This window comes from Elephas maximus, chromosome 4 (assembly GCF_024166365.1).
Source record: "Elephas maximus indicus isolate mEleMax1 chromosome 4, mEleMax1 primary haplotype, whole genome shotgun sequence".
NCBI classification, from domain to species: domain Eukaryota; kingdom Metazoa; phylum Chordata; class Mammalia; order Proboscidea; family Elephantidae; genus Elephas; species Elephas maximus.
In genome coordinates, this window is record NC_064822.1 from 25122559 (window position 1) to 25143513 (window position 20955).

Consider the following 20955-nt stretch of genomic DNA (forward strand, 5'->3'; position numbering starts at 1 on the left):
ACCGGCTGTCAGATAAACCCAAACTGCTGAAGCAAAAGGGAAACCTGAAATCCCTTGAAACCACTTGGATCTTCAATGCTGAGACTTGTATTCTCTCTTCCTCTTTGGTTTGAGAAAGCCAGATGGCAGCTTTTTTTTTTCCCCCTTTTGGCTTCACTATTTTTCTTTTCAGGTTTTCTTGTTATTTGCTAATCCATATATTCATAGAATAAGTCCACCATTAAAAAAAAAAATCATATGGCAATTTTAAAACTCTAGATAAACACTGACAATCCAGTAAATGAGATATGTATCCTTAGGGATCTATTTCTCTGACTGGTTGTTGTTGTTAGCTGCTGTTCAGCTGGCCCCCAGCTCATGGCAACCCCATGCACAAGACCGAACCATTGTGATCCATAGAGTTTTCAGTGGCTGGTTTTTCGGAAATCAATCACCAGGCCTTTTCTCCTAGTCCACCTTAGTCTGGGAGCTCTGCTGAAACCTGTTCGGCATCACAGCAATACCTAAGCCTCCACTGAGAGACGGGTAAAACCAAAAAAACCAAACCTGTTGCCATCGAGTTGATTTCGACTCATAGCGACCCTATAGGATAGAATAGAACTGCCCCATAGAGTTTCCAAGGAGCATCTGGTGGATTTGAACTGCTGACCTTTCAGCAGTCTTAGCTCGTAACCACTATGCCAGCAGGGTTTCCAAGGTTTCCAAGGAGCAGCTGGCAGATTCAAACTGTCAATCTTTTGCACAGCAGCCGAATGCTTAGCCACCGTACCACTGTACTGTTTTACATAGGAAGTACATTGGCCTGAATCAAACCCAGGACTCCTGCATTGAAGGCAAGAATTCTACCACTGAACCACAATGTATATTAAACAGCATCTTCTCATCTCAGGTGGAAGTTACTTAAGTCTTTCTCCTACATACACACAGAGAGAGGAGACAGAGTACAGTAAACATACCATGGACTTGGAAACCGAAAACCCTGGCTCTTCTACTTGCTAGGTGACTTTTATCTGGTTACTTAACTTGTGAGCCTCAGTTTTCTCATCTGTAAAATGGATGGGTCTGCCACTTATCTCAAAAACTAGACGCAATGATCCACTTGTGGTACTTCTGTTAATAGCAGCCCTAGACAGCTAAGAGAGTGGTAATGTTTGTTCAACTAGAGAGCAGTCAGGGCTAGACCCAGCCACCTGACTCAGAGAACCTCTTACCTGCCTCCAGCCGTGTCCTTCCCTCGTTGGGTATTGCCCAAATTGAGGTATGCGAAACAAGCTGTTGATTAAAATAAACTTTGTAATGGGGTATATAGAAAGAGGAAAGCCTGGAATTATAAAAATTCTCTTTTCGTAGTAGATTTTGTGACAAGTGTGCAACATTTGCAGAAAAAAATAGTTAAGACAAATGTAAACTTTTGGGGGTTTTCCTGTCTTCTGTTATTAAAATACACACTGACAACCTTTAGAACTTGTATTTGAAGAAGCAGTGAAGGCATCAAAGTACGAGTGACACTCAACTGGCGGGGGGGGGAGAGACAGGGTCAGTGACAATTCTCTTGCTCACCTCTGTTGGACAGTTTAAATCACCCTTTCATGGGATGAGACCAAAAAAGAAATACTTATTAGCATGCAGTCTCTAATTTAGATGGTTTAAAGGACGGTGTAGGAATGACGGTGCTGAAAAGTCAGGTTTTTCCAGATAGGCTTTTTGTTTGTTTGATTGATTTCATGCCATCGCTGGGTTTGTGTTCTACCCTTAGTTTTTGCCCCCCTTGAAAATGCTTATGACAAGCTGTCAAGTGTTCAAAATAGCTCGCCAGTAGACACACAGGTCTCTGTTCACCAAGGCCATCCTCCAATTCATGGTTAATCTACCACCCTCCCCCCCCCAAAAAAATATACACACACACACAAATCACATGGAAAAGCTTACCCTATAAGCTCAGAATAGCAATATACATGCAAGGTATAATAGCAACCACCCATTGAGTACCTCAAATATGCCAAATACTATATTAGTTGCTTTGCATGCTTTATTTCATTTTATACTCCAGAAAATTTGCTGATACAGATATGACTGTGCCCATTTTCCAGACAACAAATCTGAGGCTGAGAATCTCAGGTTATATGATTTCCAAGCAGCCACCCAAGGTTTGAACCCAGATTTGTCTAGCTTCAAAGCACATGCTACTATTTTAGGATTACCCATCTATTTCCTTCCTTAGCAGCAACAAAAAGTTTCCTAATTTTCCAAATAATGCACAAATATAAACATGAAAAGACTGAAACAATGGTGGCAGTAAAATAAAAACTGTGTACCAAAAAGGAAAAGAATTCTTTATTTTCTGGGACTGGGGTGGCTCTTCGAGTTGACTTCTTTCCTTACACACATACAGACACACACACAGATATACAAGGGTTGATGCCTCACTTGCGGGCAGTGTCTTGACTGCAACACTAGTATTATTTTTTAAACACTCAAAACTACGATTACTTCACAAATATACCACGCAACTGCTTTGTGACCTGCAGCAGACCTTGGGTTTCAGGCTCTTCGTTGGTAACATGCAGCTACCCCTGAATTTGTTGTGTGAAGCTGAAAAACAAATAAACTACATCTATGATAAGTCAGGGAGCAATGAGTAACAGCCACATAAAAAAATTTTTTTTTGAAAGAAAAAAATATATAGAAATAGCGACTCTTATCTGCAATATTAATACAATTTGGACTTTGAGTAGACAATGGTAAACCACAAAAGGGTTTGGGCAAGAGAAAGTTGCTTTAAGATGAATCTGGCAGGAAAGCATAGAAGGAAAGTGATTAGAGCAAGGAAATAAGGGAGGCCAAGTAGTTAAAAGCCCCTTATACTGTACTGTACAGGGAGAAGAGGGAAAAAGGAACAAAAGAGTAATTTTCAAGGGAAGAATTACAATGGTTTTCACCTTGGTGACTGGAGTAATGGTCATTTCACTGAGAGAAATACAGAAAGAGGAAATACTTACGGGTTTGAGAGGATCATAGGTAATTTAATTTTGCTTTAACCAGGCTACTCTGACAAAGTTTCCTTTTTCCAAAATCACTGTCATATGGATTTTTATCAAAGATAAATTATTTGTCCCTTCCAAAGAACCTGAATGATACCGCTTAAAGTAATCCTACTGTGTGGCAGACTTCTTTATTCTTTAAATAGTGGATGTATCATTTATGTTCAAATGAAAAGGACTGCAAATTTAGGAAGTTATTAACAATCCTGTAGCATCTAAACATGGAGTTGACTCGTCCACCCTCCTCATTGTAGGAATGAATTTCTGTTTCTCCACCTATGTATCTGTTGGGTTGAGTTGAGCCTGAGGTGCCACACAAGAGAAAAGGAGAGAACCCCTTTGGACCTCAGTCCTGAAAGAGGAGAATGAGAAGGCTGAACCAGAGGTTCTTTAGAGTTCCCCTAGCTGTAGAAATCTACCCACTCTCTCTAGTGTGTTCTCCATTATGATGAACAACATATCTTTCTAAGACAGCTGGCCACAGCAAAGAGAGTACAGCTTGTGGTCCCGACACAGAACAAAGCTAAATAGGTCACAGGAAGATAGAATCTCTGACCTTGGCCTCATTAGCACCCTGCAGAGGCCAACCAGGAGAACAGAGCCGAACAGCCACAGGGCTGAGGAGGAGGCAAGGACTGGGGGGCTGGGGCGGGCAGGGGAGTCAGGCCAAGGAAGTAGGTGCTGCACACTCCTTCCAACTTAAATTGATCAAAGGACGTGTTTTGCACTGGATGTGCCAGGCACTGAGCTCTGTGCTAGGGAATGTAAAGACAGATGAGATGCAACCAACACCTTCCCTTATGGATCTTAAGGTCTAAAACAAACAATCAAACAAAAAAAGACACAAACCCGTGCCCATAGGGTGTCCAAGGAGTGCCTGGTAGATTCGAACTGCTGACCTTTTGGTTGGCAGGCGTAGCTGTTAACCACTACACCACCAGGGTTTCTGTTATGGTCTAAGTGGTGTTATTTCAGTTATGGATACTCTCATCACTAGAGGTTGAGACAAATGAGTGTATGCTATTTGACAAGTACCATTTTCTCCTCAAAAAAAAAAAAAAATTTTTTATTTTCCATGTATAAAAATAATTTTTTTATTCTGATATTTATACTTATAGGGTTCCTCAAGATATTGAGATGAAACAAAATATTAATAAGCTCATTAAATCAGCTAGACCTTCCCCTCCTTTTAAAAATTTGCCCTGAATATGAAGTGAAAATTAATAAAGTAACAAACACCCAATTATAAATATGGAAAAAAAAAAGTTCACCCTTACCTATAACCAAAGTAATATAAATTAAACCAAAATACCATCATTCACTTATCAAATTATTAAAGCTTTTAGAGAGTAATATTTATTATGGTGAGCTACATGGGCTATCCTGTTTGTGGGTGTACAAACGTGGGGGTTTGGGTGTTTCCTTTAAGGAAATAATTTTCTTCCTCAAAAATTATTAATATATAATAAAATCTTAAAATTTTTTGAAATCTTATGAACTAGTAATTTTACTTCTTGGGATCCATGCTAATGAAATAATCAGATACATACAATTTTATGTAAAGATGCTTATCCAAGTTTCATTTCTAATAATGGAAAATTAGACTAAATATCCATTTAAGGGATGGTTTAAAAAATTCTGATATATTCAGAAGGTAGACTATAATATGTACACATGTATAAAATTACTGTTTCAAATACATAATGGAACAGGGAAGTGTTCACAATACCATGTTAAATAATTAGGACAGGCTACAAAACAGTAGATTCCATGTGATCCCAATTTCATACATAAATACACATATACATATATACACATATACAAGTATATATACTGACATGTGCATGTGCACATGCAGACACACACAGAGGCATGGGGTGGGGGACACTAAAAGGAAACACGCCAAAATATTAGCAGTGTTATCGGACTGTTTTTTTTTTTTTTTTTCCTTTAGACTTTACTGTATTTTACCATACTCTGGCAATTGACTGCTAACAGGAAGGTCAGAAGTTTGAAACCACCAGCACCTCCACAGGAGAAAGATGTGGCAGTCAGCTTCCATAGAGATTTAAAGCCTTGGAAACCCTAGGAGGTTGCTATGAGTCGGAATTGAATGGATGGCAACTGGTTTGGTTTTTTGTTGTTTGCCCTGAAATGTACTAGGTCAAAAATGATCAAATACTGACAATTTGGTATAATTTAAACTAATGTTATTTCATCATGGGGGAGGGGGGCATTTAAAAAGAAAGAATTGCCTAGGTGGGATTAGGAAAATATGTCTTTGAAAATATACTACGTATTTGGAAGACTCATTGACAACTGACAAACAACACTGAAGAAAATAATACATGAATAGCTAATTACATAAGTTCCTGTACATAGTAAACGCATCTTATTTGCTATAGAAAATCTTAACCTGTTCCTAGTAAGCCTAGAATTTTTTTGCTGCTTGCAAAAAACTAATGCAAAATTTCAGACAGTATTCTAAAGGTCTTGATTAGACACTGTCACTCCTCTAAAAAATTTACAACTTCTAAGTTGTATTCACTGACATTCCATACTTAAGATGTAATTGGTTTCTTAAATTGTTGGCAGTTTGGTGTAAATAGCTCTTCAACTGACAACGTTTAGGTCTAATGTTATGATTAATATTTAACAAAGTACTTTCTTTATACAAGAGGTAAATAGCCAAGACATAAAACAAGCCAGAACAAAGTAGGTTGCTGATACATGGATTTTTGATGCTTCCTACAGCTTTTTTTTTTTTTTTTTAAACGGGAGAACTGCGTATTTTATTATGAGCAATAGGATTGCCATTTCCCTTTTCAGTCTTAATGATTAAATAAAGCAACTCCACAGTTCCAGTTGAAGTCCTGGGACAATAAGTTCTTACAGACCGTTGTTCCCATACCACAGGGCAAAAAGCAGTGCTGCCAGGGCCCAAAAGCTGTTAAAAATCTCATAATAAAGCATATTTAATCTGTGAAGTCATCATTTTAATAGGGCATCCATCCATCACCAAGTTAGATTTCTTAAAGGTGACCAAAAAAAAGAGAGAGAGAGAGACGAGAAACTTGGGTCTAAGATCCTCGAATGCTAATCTTGCTGGATTGGGTCAGGGTTAAGACATTGATGCAAAAAGACAGCAAAGAGGGAAAATGCCCAGTATTATGCCCTTTACTTTTTTCATAAACAGTATTTCTTCTAACTCCTCTTTTTTGCTTTTCTCCCCACAACTTACGTGAATACACACACATTCCTGCTTTCTCGTTCGACTCTAAATTCTGTATCACACAATTATTGCTTTGGCTTCCTCATCCCATTTTTATGAGGCCCTAAGTACCTCATTAACATTTCTGAAAGATTAGAAGTCATTAAAGAAAGGACAGAAATTGGATGAGGTTTTTTTTTTAAATCTTCTGGGATTTTTGGCTATTTGCAATAATAACTGTAAAATTTATAATAGGTTAGAATTTTATTCCATTATCATCATATAGACGGCGTAGTGGTTAAGAGCTACGGCTGCTAACCAAAAGGACGGCAGTTCAAATCCACCAGTGGCTCCTTGGAAACCCTATGGAGCAGTTCTACTCTGTCCTATAGAGTCGCTATGAATCAGAATCAATTTGATGGCAATCAGTTTGGTTTGGTTTTATCATCATGTATGTCAAGGACCACATGTAAAGTTTTCTAAAATATTCTACTAAACTTTCACTAGTTTTGGTTTTGTTTTTAAATCTCTTTAGAATAAAACAGTCAAGGTCTTATAAAACTGGGACAGTTTAAATTATTTCACATAATTTTTATATTCTTATTAATTTTCTAATTACAAAATTCATACAAAGTTATTCCAAAAGTAAACACTGCAAAGTTCATTACTTAAGCAAAAAGTAAAAGTTCCCAGGAATCCCAGTCTACCAAGAGATAGCCACCAGTTAACAGTGAGGTTTCTATTTCTCCAACTATTTTTCCTATACATGTACTTGCTATTTTCCCTGCTGTATGAAATATTCTTGGTGTCCCTTCATAAAAGTATCTAAATTCTTTCATCTACATACAGAGGAAACACGCGTAATAGGTAAGCTCTAAATAGATAACCAATAAGCCAACTATAAGATATGTGGTTGTCTGATAATAAATCTTTGCCAATGTAGCCAACCATACTCTCTACCGAAAGTTGTTGAAAAATATACGTAAAGAAAATAAAGGTAATAACCCAAATGCAAAACAAGATAAATGAAGTTTTAGTATTCTGGGGCTTCCGGTATTATCTGAACGACTTTTAGTGTTTAAGGGCTATATCAAAGTACTGGAAGACAGACCTACCCTTCCTTGGACGGCTGGTTTTCGCCAGTGAGGGGCCCTCGACATTCCTGAAGTCAGCAGACCCTTGAAACAAAGCACAATAGCAAGGTTTTAATGAGCGAGATAACCCTTTCCATCCTAACGGTGAAAAACAACATCTGTTAAAAACCAAATAAACTGCAGTAATGGGTTCAGCATTAGGGCCAGAGGATTTCAGAGATAGTCTTTGCTTATCAAAATAAAAACCACAACAGAACAATTGTTTCACTCTAAACTCTGTGTTCTAAACTCTCTCTGGATTAATTAGCATGGAGTCTGGCCAAGCTCATTAAAACAAACTCTGGACTCTTGCAGGACAGTTGGCTGTGTTTACTGCCCTCCCAAACTACCGGGCTCTTGCAGCAAGTACAATGAGAACGTGGGAGAACCACTGAATCCTGGGAGTTCTTTACTTACTGATAGTATTTCCAGGATTCATTTTTTAAACTGCCTTTTTTTTTATTAGACCCCCATGTTCTTACCATGTTTGCTTTTTTTTCCTTTTTACTGAAAAATCGGTCCTTGTTTATTTTCCTTGTTCACTCCTGATCTCCAGTTAAATTTTGTAGCTACTGAACAATACCAGAATCTGTGACCACTCAGATGGGTTAAGAGATAAACTCTGATCAGCTTGTCAAGCCCTCCAAAGCATGTGGATACTCAGACATCTTAAATTATGTTCCAAGGGGGTGGAAACACAAACTTCTTTTTTTTTTTTTCTTTTCCTGAAACAAGCTTCCTCCACCCACCCAATCCTCCTAAATCCCTTGGTTCTCGCCAAGGGCCTGACCTTCCAGTCTCTGCAGCAAAGGGTGAAGTTTTGCCCAAGGAAAGCTCAGCAGATTAAAGGCCTCTGTTCAACAAATATTTGCTTGCCCACTCCAGCCAGAGTTAAAACAGTTTGCTACATGCTGCCTGCCCAGGGAAACACTGAAGAACCTTCAGGGAGCTTGTTTAGATGGTGGCTAAGATTAGACACTAATATCTACAAGGTCACTATGAATTAGAATCGACTCGAAGGCAGTGGGTTTATCAAGGTAAACAATTAAATCCAAACCCACAGAACACTCTAGAAAGCCAAATGAATTACCAAGCTCCCAAGTTCCAATCCAAGTCTCAAGAAACAGAATCGGGGTATGATTTCAAAAAATACTTTACATGCCCTTGCCTTGCTGAATGGCCTTAATCCAGTCATCTTAAACCCTAAACTACTCACATAAAGCCCAGTTCTTCTTAAATTTTACCTGGACAGCCCCTGACCACTCAGTTTACACTGTGAAGTCTGCTATTTTTGTCAGAGCATTTCTCACGGCCTGAAATCCCACCACCCACCCCTCTCAGGATTCCCCCATTTTCCCACCCTCACCCCAAATCCCTGAGATGCCTATTCTTTGCAAATTTGAAAAGACAAAAATCAGAGCAGGAAAACACAAAGCGTGGGAGAAACATCACTTTAGATTGTCAGGGGCACGAAAAACCTTGGAGCTGTGTGGTCCACACTGCCCCACCCCTCTCCCTAAGGCAGAGCCAGGCAATGGGACTTGGTGAGGGAGATGGTGGAGTAGGTGGTGGTGCTGGCAGATATATTTGCCTAAGCTAATTCCCCCAAATTCTCTGATCCTAGAAAGTGGGGGCGTGCAAGGACTAGGGCGTGCACAGGTTGTGCTGGCGTAAAGTTCTTGTTCTATTTTTTATTTTTCTACAGCAGTGAAATCACAGCTTCAGTTTCAAACCCCCAGAAGAATCCGAGGCGCTCAGCTTCCATTGCCAGTGACGAAGAGCCAAAGCCGCGCTTTTAACTGTAGGTGCTGAGCGGCGGCTGTGGTCTGGGCGCGCAGGAAAACCCTGGCATTTCATGGTGAAATCACTGAGATAGAGAATAGGGGGAATCGGAGCGGTACTCGCGGGGATCTAAGAGCCAAGACCGCCGGCATGCTCCAGATCCCGTAAACGAGCTGATTAACGGGATTTACAGCACTTTCAGGCCGTTCTCCCCATCCACCCCCTTTTATTTTTAAACAACCACAGGCAGCCGCGCGGCCGAGTTGCACCGGGCACTCGCTGGGAGGCACAGAGCGATTAGCGCCCTAATCCCCAGCTCTAACCCGCGGGACTGTGGGCGAGCGCGGGGCCGGGCACTGACCGCCCAGCCCCGCCCAGGGCGCGGCCACCAGGGGTCCGCGCGGAGACAGGCGGCTCCAACGCCCCGCGCGCAGGTCCCGGCTGCCGGCCGCACGGCTTCCCTGGCTGGCGTGGGAACCGGGGGGCCACCGGGACTCCAAGGACCGGCTGTCATGACACTTCCTGGGGTGGAGATGTCAGCGAAGTGGCGGCGCGCAGGCGAGAGAGTAGGCTGGCTGGACCCGGGGCTGCGGGGGGGGGCGGCTCCGACAGGGAGCGACCCCGCCCTCCAGGGCCCTCCCCGCGCGGAGGGGCGACGCGAGCGCCAACGCCAGCGGCGGTCCGCGGAGCGACCGTGGGGGCCGGGGACCCCCGTCCCCCCGCCCTGGGATGGGCACCTGAGGGCGGGGGACTCCCCTCCCCAACACAGCAGACGCCCCCACCCCACAGCTGCGGGCGCCGGGGGCCCACCGTGGCCGACTGCCGAGCTGGGGCACCGCGCGGGGGCTCTGGGTGGGTGCGACCTGACACCCCCCAGCCCTGAGGAAGGGGAGGGAAGGAGCAAAATCCTGGGCTGCAGAAGTTGGGGAAAGCGCCGGAGGCTGCGGGCGAGGCCCGCGAAGCGCCGTCGGTGGGGGTCAAATGGAGGGTGGAAGTCAGTTAGGACGAGAGACGCTGGGACTTACCGAGCGGTTCCCTCATGCTGCCCAGCGCCGCCGCCGCCGCTCCGGCCGGCCGGGGACCAGCGCGACCCGCCCGCCTGCAGCCACCGCTGCGGAGCATGCCCGGAGCCGCCGCCGCCGGCCCCGCCCACCGCCCCGGCCCCGCCCACGGCCCGCCCCCGCTGCCGAGCATGCCCGGAGCCAAAGCCTCCGGTCCCGCCCATCGCCCCGCCCATCTCCCCGCCCCTGCTGCCGAGCAGCCCGGAGCCGCCGCCATCGGCCCCACCCATCGCCCCGACCCCGCCTACCGCCCGCCCACCTCCCGGGCCCCGCTGCCTTGGCCGGGAGCTCCAGCTCTCTCCACGGGAGGGCGGTAGGGGAGCCCAGAGACGTGCGCGGGCCGCCCTCCCCGCCTCTTGGGTCTTGGGGAAGGCACAGGTGGCCTGTCCACTCCCCTCTCGTTTCCTGTCACTTGGGCTTGGGGAGTTTCAACCCTCTGTGAGTGTTCACACACACAAATACTTGTACTCAGATGCACAAACAGTAACACAGAGACATACCTACTCAACACACAACTCAAGCACACTCATACAGTCACACACATAAACACAGATACATGTAAACTCGCACACACAGACACACACACACACACGCGGGTGAATGAAGAGCTGAAAACAAGGACAGAGCTGACAACAGCTAGACACCTAAGAGTCATCTGCAGAGCTGGAAGGGACTCTAGAAGTCAGCTGGCCTGTCCTCTCCTTGACAGATGAGGACACTGAGCCTGCCCAAAGTATAATTTTCCTCAAGGCGAGAGTAGGAAGAGATCAGTGGGAGAGTTCACACAGGAATGAACGTTTCTTGACTCCCCACCCCCGACTCCAGGTTTCTCTTGCAGTAGTGGAGGGCAGAAAGGTTAGACTGCTATCTGGGCCTGATCAGGGGCAAAAGTCCTTGGGCTTTGGAAGGCAGAGAGAAGACATACAATGTTAAATTGCTGGGGAGAGACAGAAGGGTTTGGGTTACGTCAAATCCGCCAAAGCAAAAATGGATGGCGAGCAGACTGGTTTTCCTGCAAGCTGAGTTTTCAGAAAGCCATTTAGTCACAGCATGGATTTAGGACTGTGCTAACTGCAATAACTCCTCAAATTATTTCTGCTGTCACCATGTGCGTCCCCAGACTGAACCTTTCCTAGGTCTTAATCCTCACCACCATCCCATGAGGTGGGTGCTACTTTATAGAAACTGAGGCTCAGGGAGGCACCTAGCTAGCAACTTGCAGAATCTGGCTTAAGACCTTTACTCGGAAGAACCACCATACAGCTTTTAACTATGAGGAGTGTATATAGTCTAGTAGAAAAAAAAAAGCCAACACGCTATTGTTGGAAAAGAGAGAACACTGTAAACAAGTGCTGTATTGTGCATTTTATCAACAGTGCATCTGAGAAAACCAGATGAAGAGTTGACAGTGGGCCGCACAGTCAAGTGTTCAAGTATCAGGTAGCTTAGGTCCTAATTTTGGCTGCTTCTACCACTTTCTAGATGAGTTACCTAAATTCCCTTAGCCTCCATCTCTTCTCTAATAAAACAGGGTTGATGACAGTAGCCACCTCATAGGGGAATCAGGAGAAATCAGTGACAGCTTTTTTTTTTTTAAATAAATTAGCAGTGTGTCAGGCGCATATTAAGAATGCTGAAAATGTTAGCCTTGACTGCTAATGTTTGTACTACTTATGCCACTTGGGTTGGAGCCACCAGGGAAGGCTTTTGGGGAGTGAACTAAAGGACAGGTAAGTTGTTGCCAGGCAGAAACACAAAGGGCATCATCTCCAAGCTAGGGAATGATGAGGGGGGAAGTGGAAAATGAAATGCAGGAGGTTTTTTCTGGGGAGTCACAGTCATTAGCAGTGGTGACAATACTTATTATAAAAGCATCTTTCAAAGCTGGATTGCTTCAATAACATCTGATTCCTATTTCTTCTCAATTTGTCAATTCAATGTAATAACTTTTGCTGTTGTGGGATACCTGTATTACCCAGAACTGTGTAGCTACATAGACAGAGAGCCAAAAGTTCCCTCAAAATCTCTTAAGGGCCAGTGAATTGAGATTAGAAACTGCTTCTGGGTAGAACAATGTTATATTGTTGTGTTTCTGGGTCAACCCCACACAAGTTATACAATGTAGCTGAAATGTGGTATAGCTGCACTAGAAAACAACATCGTTGCAATGCTAGGAACTAAGCTAAATCAAACCAAATAAAGCATCCTACCACAAGTGTTTTAGCAGAAAGATTGGTAAAGGCAAATTTAATTAGGTGAAGGTAAGATTGAGATACTGGAGATTCTGAAAAAGGTGATGTCTTAGTTATCTAGTGCTGCTTATAACAGAAATACCACAAGTGGATGGCTTTATCAAACAGTTTATTCTCTCAGTCTAGGAGGTTTCCAGTCAGAATTCAGGGCGCCGTCTCCAGGGGAAGGCTTTCTCTCACTGTCAGCTCTGGAGGAGGGTCCTTGTCATCAATCTTCCCCTCTTCTAGGAGCTTCTCAGCACAGAGACCCCAGGCCCAAAGGACACACTCTGCCCCTTGCACCTTTCCTGGCTGTATGAGCCCCCCCACACCCCCTCCCCCGCCCCATCTCTGTGCTAAAAAAAAAAAAAAAAAAATTTTTTTTTTTTTTAGCTAGCTTCTTTTATATCTCAAAAGAGATTTGCTTAAGACACCACCTAATCTTACAGATTGAAGTCTGCCTCCTTAGCATAACTGCCTGTAATTCTGCCTCATTAACATCATAGAGGTAGGATTTACAATACATGGGAAAATCACATCAGATGACAAAATGGTGGACAATCACACAGTACTGGGAATCATGCCTAGCCAAATTGACACGCATTTTTGGGGGACACAATTCAATCCATAACAGATGACTTCACCATTTCAAAGATTTTCGTGGTTCTTTATTATGATGGCCTTATTTCAAAATGTTTGACTTCCCTCTTTCCTCAGTACAGATATACATTATCAGCTCTGCTCTAAGGCTTTCCAGCCATGACTAAGGCCATTTCAAATGAACAAGCAGAATGAAGAAATGAGGATAGAAAAGGGGAGCAATTATGAAGAGGGTGGAAGGCAGGGTTTAAAAACTACCCGAATGTGAGTGAGCAATAATCTGAATTCTAAATGGAGAGAGGAAGAGGAAAAGGGGACCATGGCAATGAAGATAAGAGACGGTGAGGAACATCAATTGGGTCAGACAACTTCCCACACTGGTCTACCAGTGCATAGAGATAGGATAGTGTGGAAGAGATGTGAAAAACCAATGTGTGTGTGAGTGTATCCACCACTCATCTGTCAGTTTCTCACACTGTGGTGGCCTAAGTGTTGCTATGATGCTGGAAGCTATGCCACCAATATTTCAAATAGAAACAGGATCACCAATGGTGAACAGGTTTCAGCTGATCTTCCAGGCTAAGACTAGGAAGAAAGGGCTGGCAATCTACTTCTGGAAATTAACCAATAAAAACCCTATAGATCATAACAGAATATTGTCCAACTGGACTCAAATATGCCGACGATCATGAAGATGGCACATATATGTGTGTTATATATATGTAACATGTTATATATAACATATTATATATGTATACACACACTATGTATAGGGTCACCATGAGTCAAAGCTGACTTGATGGCAGATAAAGACACACATACATATACATCTAAAAAATACTCTGCCGTCGAGTCAATTCCGACTCATAGCAACACATATACATATGTAATAATGCCTACAAAAAAAGAACTTTTTCACAAGTCAGGTCTTTGTACCTCAGAAAGCACCTGTGTAAGTTTTATTTTGATCATAAGAAGAAACACATCCCTTCTCCTAATCCCTGCCCACTCCCACCATCCTGCAACTTCTGTCCCTTTCTCCCACCTACTTGATTTGGGAATTTTAAACATAGAAAAAACACCTATTATTTATATGATGTAAACTATAAAATAAGATCTAAGACAATGTTCGACATGAAACTGTTAGAAACCTAACACTGCCTGGGAACACAGGCAGGGATCCCTCCCTGGATGCCCAAATGTACCCACCTTCGTCGGACTCCTAGAGAAGGGATTTCACAGACTCAGGAAGGAACGTGGGCTACTGAGTCAGCAGAGGCAGATATGCGATGACCAGAGAAAGAGAATGTTTAACAACATGCTTCAAAAGACAAAACCCTTGCACCTTTTTTTGCATGTGCTTTAGGTGAAAGTTCATAGCTCGAGTTAGTTTTTCATTAAAAAAATTATACATATATTATTTTGTGACATTGGTTGCAATCCCCACAGTGTGACCACACTCTCCCCCTTTCCACCCCGGGTTCCCTGTGTCTATTTGTCCAGGTTTCCTGCCCCTTCCTGACTTTTCGTCTTGTTTTAGGGCAGGAGTTGCCCATTCGGTCTCGTATATTTGATTGAACTAAGAAGCATGTTCCTCACATATGTTATTATTTGTTTTATTAAAAGAAAACAACCAAACCCAGTGCCATCAAGTTGATTTCCTATAGGCCTGCCTAATCTTTGGAAGGAAACCCTGGTGGCGTAGTGGTTAAGTGCTACGGCTGCTAACCAAAGGGTCGGCAGTTCGAATCCGTCAGGCACTCCTTGGAAACTCTATGGGGCAGTTCTACTTTGTCCTGTAGGGTCGCTACGAGTTGGAATCTACTCAACGGCACTGGGTTTGGTTTTTTTGGTTTAATCTTTGAAAAGTATGCTTTGGGAGTGGTTTCATTTCAGAGTTAGCAGAGTGTCCGGGCCATAGTATCTGGCGTTGGTCCAGTCTCTGTCAGATCAGTAAGTCTAGTCTTTTTCCATGAATTTGAATTTTGTTGTACATTTTTCTCCCTCTCTGTCTAGAATCCTCTGTTGTGATCCCTGTTAGAGCAGTTGGTGGTGGTCACTGAGCACCATCCAGTTCTTCTGGGCTCAGGCTGGTGAAGGCTCTGGTTCATGTGGTCCTTTAGTCCTTTGGGTTAATATTTTTCCTCATGCCTTTGGTTTCCTTCATTCTCCTTTACTCTGGACAGTATGGACCTATAGATGTATCTTACATGGCTGTTCACAATCTTTCAAGACCCCAGATGTTACTCACCAAAGTAGGATGTAGAATATTTTCTTTATGAATTGTGTTATGCCAATTGACCTAGATGTCCCTGGAGACCATGGTCCCCAGCCCTCAGCTCGAGCAACTTGGTCCTCAAGTTGTGTGGATGTGTCTAGGAAACAGCTACATTTTTGCCTTGGTCAGGTTGTGCTGACTTCCCCTTTATTGTGTGTTGTCTTTCCTTTCACCAAAGTTGATACTTGTGTACTACCTAGTTAGTGTTTTCCCCTCCTCCTCCCTCTCCATCCTCATAACCATCAAAGAATTTTTTTTCTGTGTGTAAACCTGCACAGTGAATAATGAAGACTGAAGAATTGATGCCTTTCAGTTATAGTATTGGGGAAGAATATTGAATATATTATAAAAAAAAAAAAATTTTTTTTTTTTTTTTTTTTTTTTGCCAAAAAAAAAAAAAAGAACAAATCTGTCTTGGAAGAAGTACAGCCAAAATGCCCCCTTAGAAGCAAGGATGGTGAGACTTTGTCTCACATACTTTGAACACATTATTGGGAGGGATCAGTCCCTGGAGAAGGACATCATGCTTGGTAAAGTAGAGGGTCAGTGAAAAAGAGGGTGTCCCTCAACGAGGTGGGTTGACACAGTGGCTGCAACGATGGGCTCAAGCAGAGACAACAAGTGCGAAGATGATGCAAGACTGGGCAGTGTTTTGTTCCGTTGTACATTGAGTCACTATGAGTCAGAACCGACTTGACGGCACCTAACAATAGTTAATGATCTTGAGCATTTCCGCATGTATTTGTTAGCAGCCTGGATGTCTTCTTTGGTGGTGTCTGTTCATATCCTTTGCCCATTTTTTAATTGGATTATTTGTCTTTTTGTTGTCGAGGTGTTGAAGTATTTTGTAGATTTTAGAGGTTAGACCCTTGTCGGATATGTTGTAGCCAAATTTTTTTTCCTAGTCTGTAGATTAGTCTTTTGATGAGCGTGTTTAATTTTTAGGAGCTCCCAGTTGTCTAGTTTTTCTTCTGGTGTTTGTACATTGTTAGTTGTGGTTTTTATGCTATTTATGCCATGTATTAGGGCCCCTATGAGTCAGAATTGACTCAACAGCAATGGTTTTTTTTTTTTTTTTTTTTTGGAGGGCCCCTAACATTGGCCCTATTTTCTCTTCCAAGATCTTTATAATTTTAGGTTTTATATTTAGGCCTTTGATCCATTTTGAGTTAGTTTTTGTACATGATGTGAGGTATAGGTCCTGTTTCATTTTTTTACAGATGAATATCTAGTTATGCCAGCACCATTTGTTAGAGACTGTCTCCTCCCCCATTTAATGGACTTTGGTCCTTTCTGCTTATAGATGGATGGATTTATGTCTGAGCTCTCAACTCTGTTCCACTGGTCTATGTGTTTGTTGTATTGGTGCCAGGATATTTTGATTACCATAGCTATATAATAGGTTCTAGGATCAGGTAGTATGAGGCCTCCCACTTTGTTCTTCTTCATTAATGCTTTACTTATCCAGGGCCTCTTCCCTTTCCATATAAAGTCAGTGATTTGTTTCTCCACGTAGTTCAAAAATGCTGTCGGAATCTGGATCAAAATTGCATTGTACCTGTAGATCACTTTGGGTACTGTTGAAATTTTCACAATGTTGTCTTCCTATCCATGAACGTGGCATGTTTTCCCACTTATGTAGTTTTCTTTTGGTTTCTTGCAGTACTGTTTTATAGTTTTCTTTGTATAGGTCTTTTACACCCCCTTGGTTCTTTAACATGGCTCTTTACTCTTTAAAGGACCTAGAATAACCCTCATCCTTCTTGCTTTGGAATTCTTCTCTGATGACCTACTCAAGGTTTCCTTTAGCTGCTTAAGATATCCCCCAATGGTTTTCTTTGTCTGTAAATCACTATCAAAGGAGCCCTGGTGGCACAATGTTTAAGCTCTCAGCTGCTAACTGAAAAGTTGGTAGTCTGAACCCACCCAGTGGCTCCACAGAAGAATGACCTGGCAATCTGCTCCCATAAAGATTGCAGCCTAGAAAACTCAATAGGCAGCTTTACTCTGTCATATGGGGTCACTATGACTTGAAATAGACTCAGTGGCACACAACAGCAGTAACAATGACAAAGCAATATCCATTCTTATTTTTAAAAGATTAGTTTTCTTAAGAAAATCTAGAAGTCCTTCTTGTTGGCTTCTTCTAGGAAGTCAGACAATGAAGGTTATATGAAAACTAGAAAGGTTTTTTTTATGTCAACATGTGTTAATCAAACTTATTTTTAGATATCGACTTGCTTTATATTAATTCAGCAGCTATGCTACATAATTACATTTTACCATGAAGTAGAAATCTGTTCCTCAAAGTGTATATACTCCATGGGCTACCAACTTCAGAATCCACTGGGAGATTTGGTTAAAGCCAGATTCCTGAGTACCATCAACAATGCACAGAATCAGAATTTTTAATTTGTACATGTGAGACCCTGGAATCTGTACTTTAAGTGAATGCCTAGATCATTCTTACACATGTTAAAGTTTGAGAAGCAGGGACAGAGCACAGGAAATAGAAATAATGTGTGTCAAGAGCCTAACAGAATGATTGGCACATAATAAACCCTCAAAAAACAGTAGCATCAACATCATTATATGATGATAAAAAATACCATAGCAATGCCCCTTGTGAACAAATACTAAAGTGACTTAGAAGATTTGACACTAACCAAAAACAGAAAGCTTACAACCCTGGGAATTAAGAAAAGCATAACAATTTTTTTTTTTCAATCATGTACTTTCACTCCAAGGAGACTGAATCTGGACGGTTACTACATGAGCAAAATTATTTCCTAATTATTGCTATCTATTTGTCCCCTTTTCTCCCCATAAGTCTACACACTATTAGAAACCAGCCTCTCTGCCTCACTCCCAATTGCTGTCACCACTCACCCATAGCAAAGGGCTGCTATTCATCCATGGTTGACAGAACATTCAAAGCATGTCCCCTGCCTGCAGTCTGCAATGCTTTGCCAGATTCTTAAGGAAAACCCTTGAGTGGTGCTGCTGCCCTCTGGGAAAAACAATGGCTGGCTGGGTTCCCATTGGCACAAAGGAGATGCCAATGTGGCCTTAAGAAAACTGAGATGTGGCCAGCACAAGAGTGGTCCAGACACCAGGCACCCCTGGGCCGTCTCTCCTGCTATCACACACCAGCTGTTCAACAACCAAACAAAATTAACCAGAGTACTTTCTTCAACCCAGTGAGTTTTTATTTAAAAGATGGGAACTATAGGAACAACTATGAATCAAGTTGGCTACCAACATTAAATGTAAGGAAATGCTTCCATTTGGGGGAAAGAGTGATGTATCGGGCTTTCATTAAGTCAGTGATGGCTAGCAACAGAAATAAGACATCAAGGGGGAAGGGAGAGATAAAAACTAATTTTGTTTTAATGTTTCTTATATGCCAGACACCAAGCTAGGCTTTGGGTTATGTTCTTGCATGTAATATAATCCAAACCAAACCCATTGCCATTGAGTGGATTCCAACTCATAGCTACCCTATAGGACAGAGTAGAACTTCCCCCATAGGTTTTCCAAGACTATAAATCTTTATGGAAGCAGACTGCCACATCTTTCTTCTGTGGAGCTACTGGTGGGTTTGAACCACCAAACTTTTGGTTAGCAGATGAGCACTTAACTGCCACCAGGGCTTCTCTACATATATATATAAGGTAGCATTTATTAACAGGGTTGTCTGTTTTTGAAGTAGTTATTCTAATTGAGTATTGATGAAAATATAAATCTATATCAAAAAAAACTTCCCAGATCTTTACTTATCTGCCACCTTAAAACTCCCATAGCAATTTGTTTATACTTCTGGTACAGCAGTTATCATGCCATATCTTGTAGTTGTTTACGTACATATTGAGTTCTGCCCTGGTGGCACAATGGTTAAGCTATCGGCTACTATCTCAAGGTTGGTGGTTAGAACCCATTCAAGGGCTCCATGGGAAAAAAAAAAAACCTGGCAATCTGCTTCTGTGATGATTACAGGCAAGAAAACCCTATGGGGCAGCTCTACTCTGTTACGTGGGGTCGGAATCAACTTGATGGTACCCAACAACAACAACTAGATTCTTCATTCCTTGGTGAAATGTTCACCAAAACCTAGCACCATTCCTTTGTACAGACTGATGAAACAACTGTCTGTTGAATTGAACTGTTGAATATTTTTGAAGTAAAAAATGATTACAAACTCACATTATGGAAACAGGGAATTTTTATGCATATCTAATCCTAACCGTATGAAGGGGGTCAAAAAAGGTATCAGCCGAGGGCCAAGGGTTACCAAAGAAGAAGACACAAAATGGCCAGCATGTAAGGAAAATACCTAGATTTTCTTGACTTCTTTGCCTGATTTAAATGTGATTGGGGCTTTACTTTTGTGTTTTCCATGTTCTGTCTTAAACTCAGTACACTGTCCAAAAATTCTGTTTTTTTTCCTTTATTATTTTTGATTGCTTGGTTTGTTTTTTTGCCTCCCAAGTCTCTGGATAATGTGTTCATTAAGCAGATTGCATGCTATTTGTGTGTTTTGCTTAATACAACAAAATTAAATTTTGTAAAAGCAAATAAAATCAAAGCATGCAAATGACAGAGGGCAAAGAGGAAAATCAGTGGTTTGCAGGAAGGTGACTAAGAGCCAGGAAATGTAACTCAGAGACAAGAAAATAAATCAAATGAGAATCAACTTTTCACCAGTAATAGTTTAAAAATAATAACAAAAGTTGAAACCCAGTGTCTCATCTAGCTGGAGCAACTGTGTCTCTAAGCTCCTAGATAACTCTGTTTCCTTTGTCAGGCCCCCTCCCCTGCTCCTATGATAACCTATAGGCTCTTCCCAACCAGGCTGACAAGGTAACGGGACTTGCCATTTCCACACATGTCCTCACTGAAGGCTCCATTCCCCCTGTGGGAACCTGGGCAGTGGCTACAGCACGCTGGCCTGTGAAAGGATGATCAGAGAGCTGTTTTCAAGTCTGCAGGGGACTGCAGGTACTTCTTCATTTTCTCAAGCTAGTGAATGCATTAATTGTTTGTCTAAATGTTTTGACAGTTTTCCCTATACTTTTTGATGCCTAGAATGTATATTAGAACTTTTTGCTGAAACCACCAAATACCTGGAGTTTTTTTAACTCGTCACAGATGTAGTATTAAATCCACTCCTATTTCCCCCCCTCTTTTACAGCATACGCTGGAGCCATAACATGAAAAGTCCTAATACGGCTACCTTTCCCAGAGAAGACTGCCTTACGTGTAGTCAGGGCCACCTGTTTATTTAGTCAGTAGGCATATCTGAATATGGAGTTTGATTGATTTTGCAGATTGAAGAATTAATAAAAAATGTAGAAGAACATTTCCCAATTGCTAGTTTTTGCTGCTACCTGATAGCCTTCCAGTACATTATTTCTAACATATATGTAAACCCATTGCTGTCAAGTTGATTTCAACTCATAGTGACCTTATAGGACAGAGTAGAACTGCCCCACGTGGTTTCCAAGGCTGTAAATCTTTATAGAAGCAGACTGCCACATCTTTTTCCCACAGAGCAGCAGGTGGATTTGAACCACCATCCTTTCAATTAGCAGCTGAGGGCTTTTATATATAAACATTAT

The 20955-nt window shown here is 42.1% G+C and overlaps 1 protein-coding gene and 1 long non-coding RNA gene across 4 annotated transcripts in view; one reads left to right on the top strand and one right to left on the bottom strand.

Moving 5' to 3' along the window:
• The window catches only part of JCAD (junctional cadherin 5 associated), a 71412-nt gene extending 61111 nt beyond the window's left edge, over nucleotides 1-10301 (bottom strand). For 2 of the 3 annotated variants that reach the window (XM_049881723.1, XM_049881721.1), the window contains exons 1-2: nucleotides 10193-10301; nucleotides 7368-7430 (exon numbers count right to left, since the gene is read on the bottom strand). The gene's annotated coding sequence lies outside the window, so the exon portion shown is untranslated. Of the gene's footprint in view, nucleotides 1-7363; nucleotides 7431-10192 lie in introns of all 3 variants that reach the window. The other variant, XM_049881722.1, reaches the window with a different exon arrangement.
• LOC126074885 (uncharacterized) lies at nucleotides 9607-20559 on the top strand. Its single transcript, XR_007517042.1, has 3 exons — nucleotides 9607-9733; nucleotides 20238-20335; nucleotides 20529-20559. It is a non-coding gene; the product is annotated as an uncharacterized LOC126074885 (long non-coding RNA).
• The last annotated feature ends 396 nt before the right edge of the window (nucleotides 20560-20955 follow it).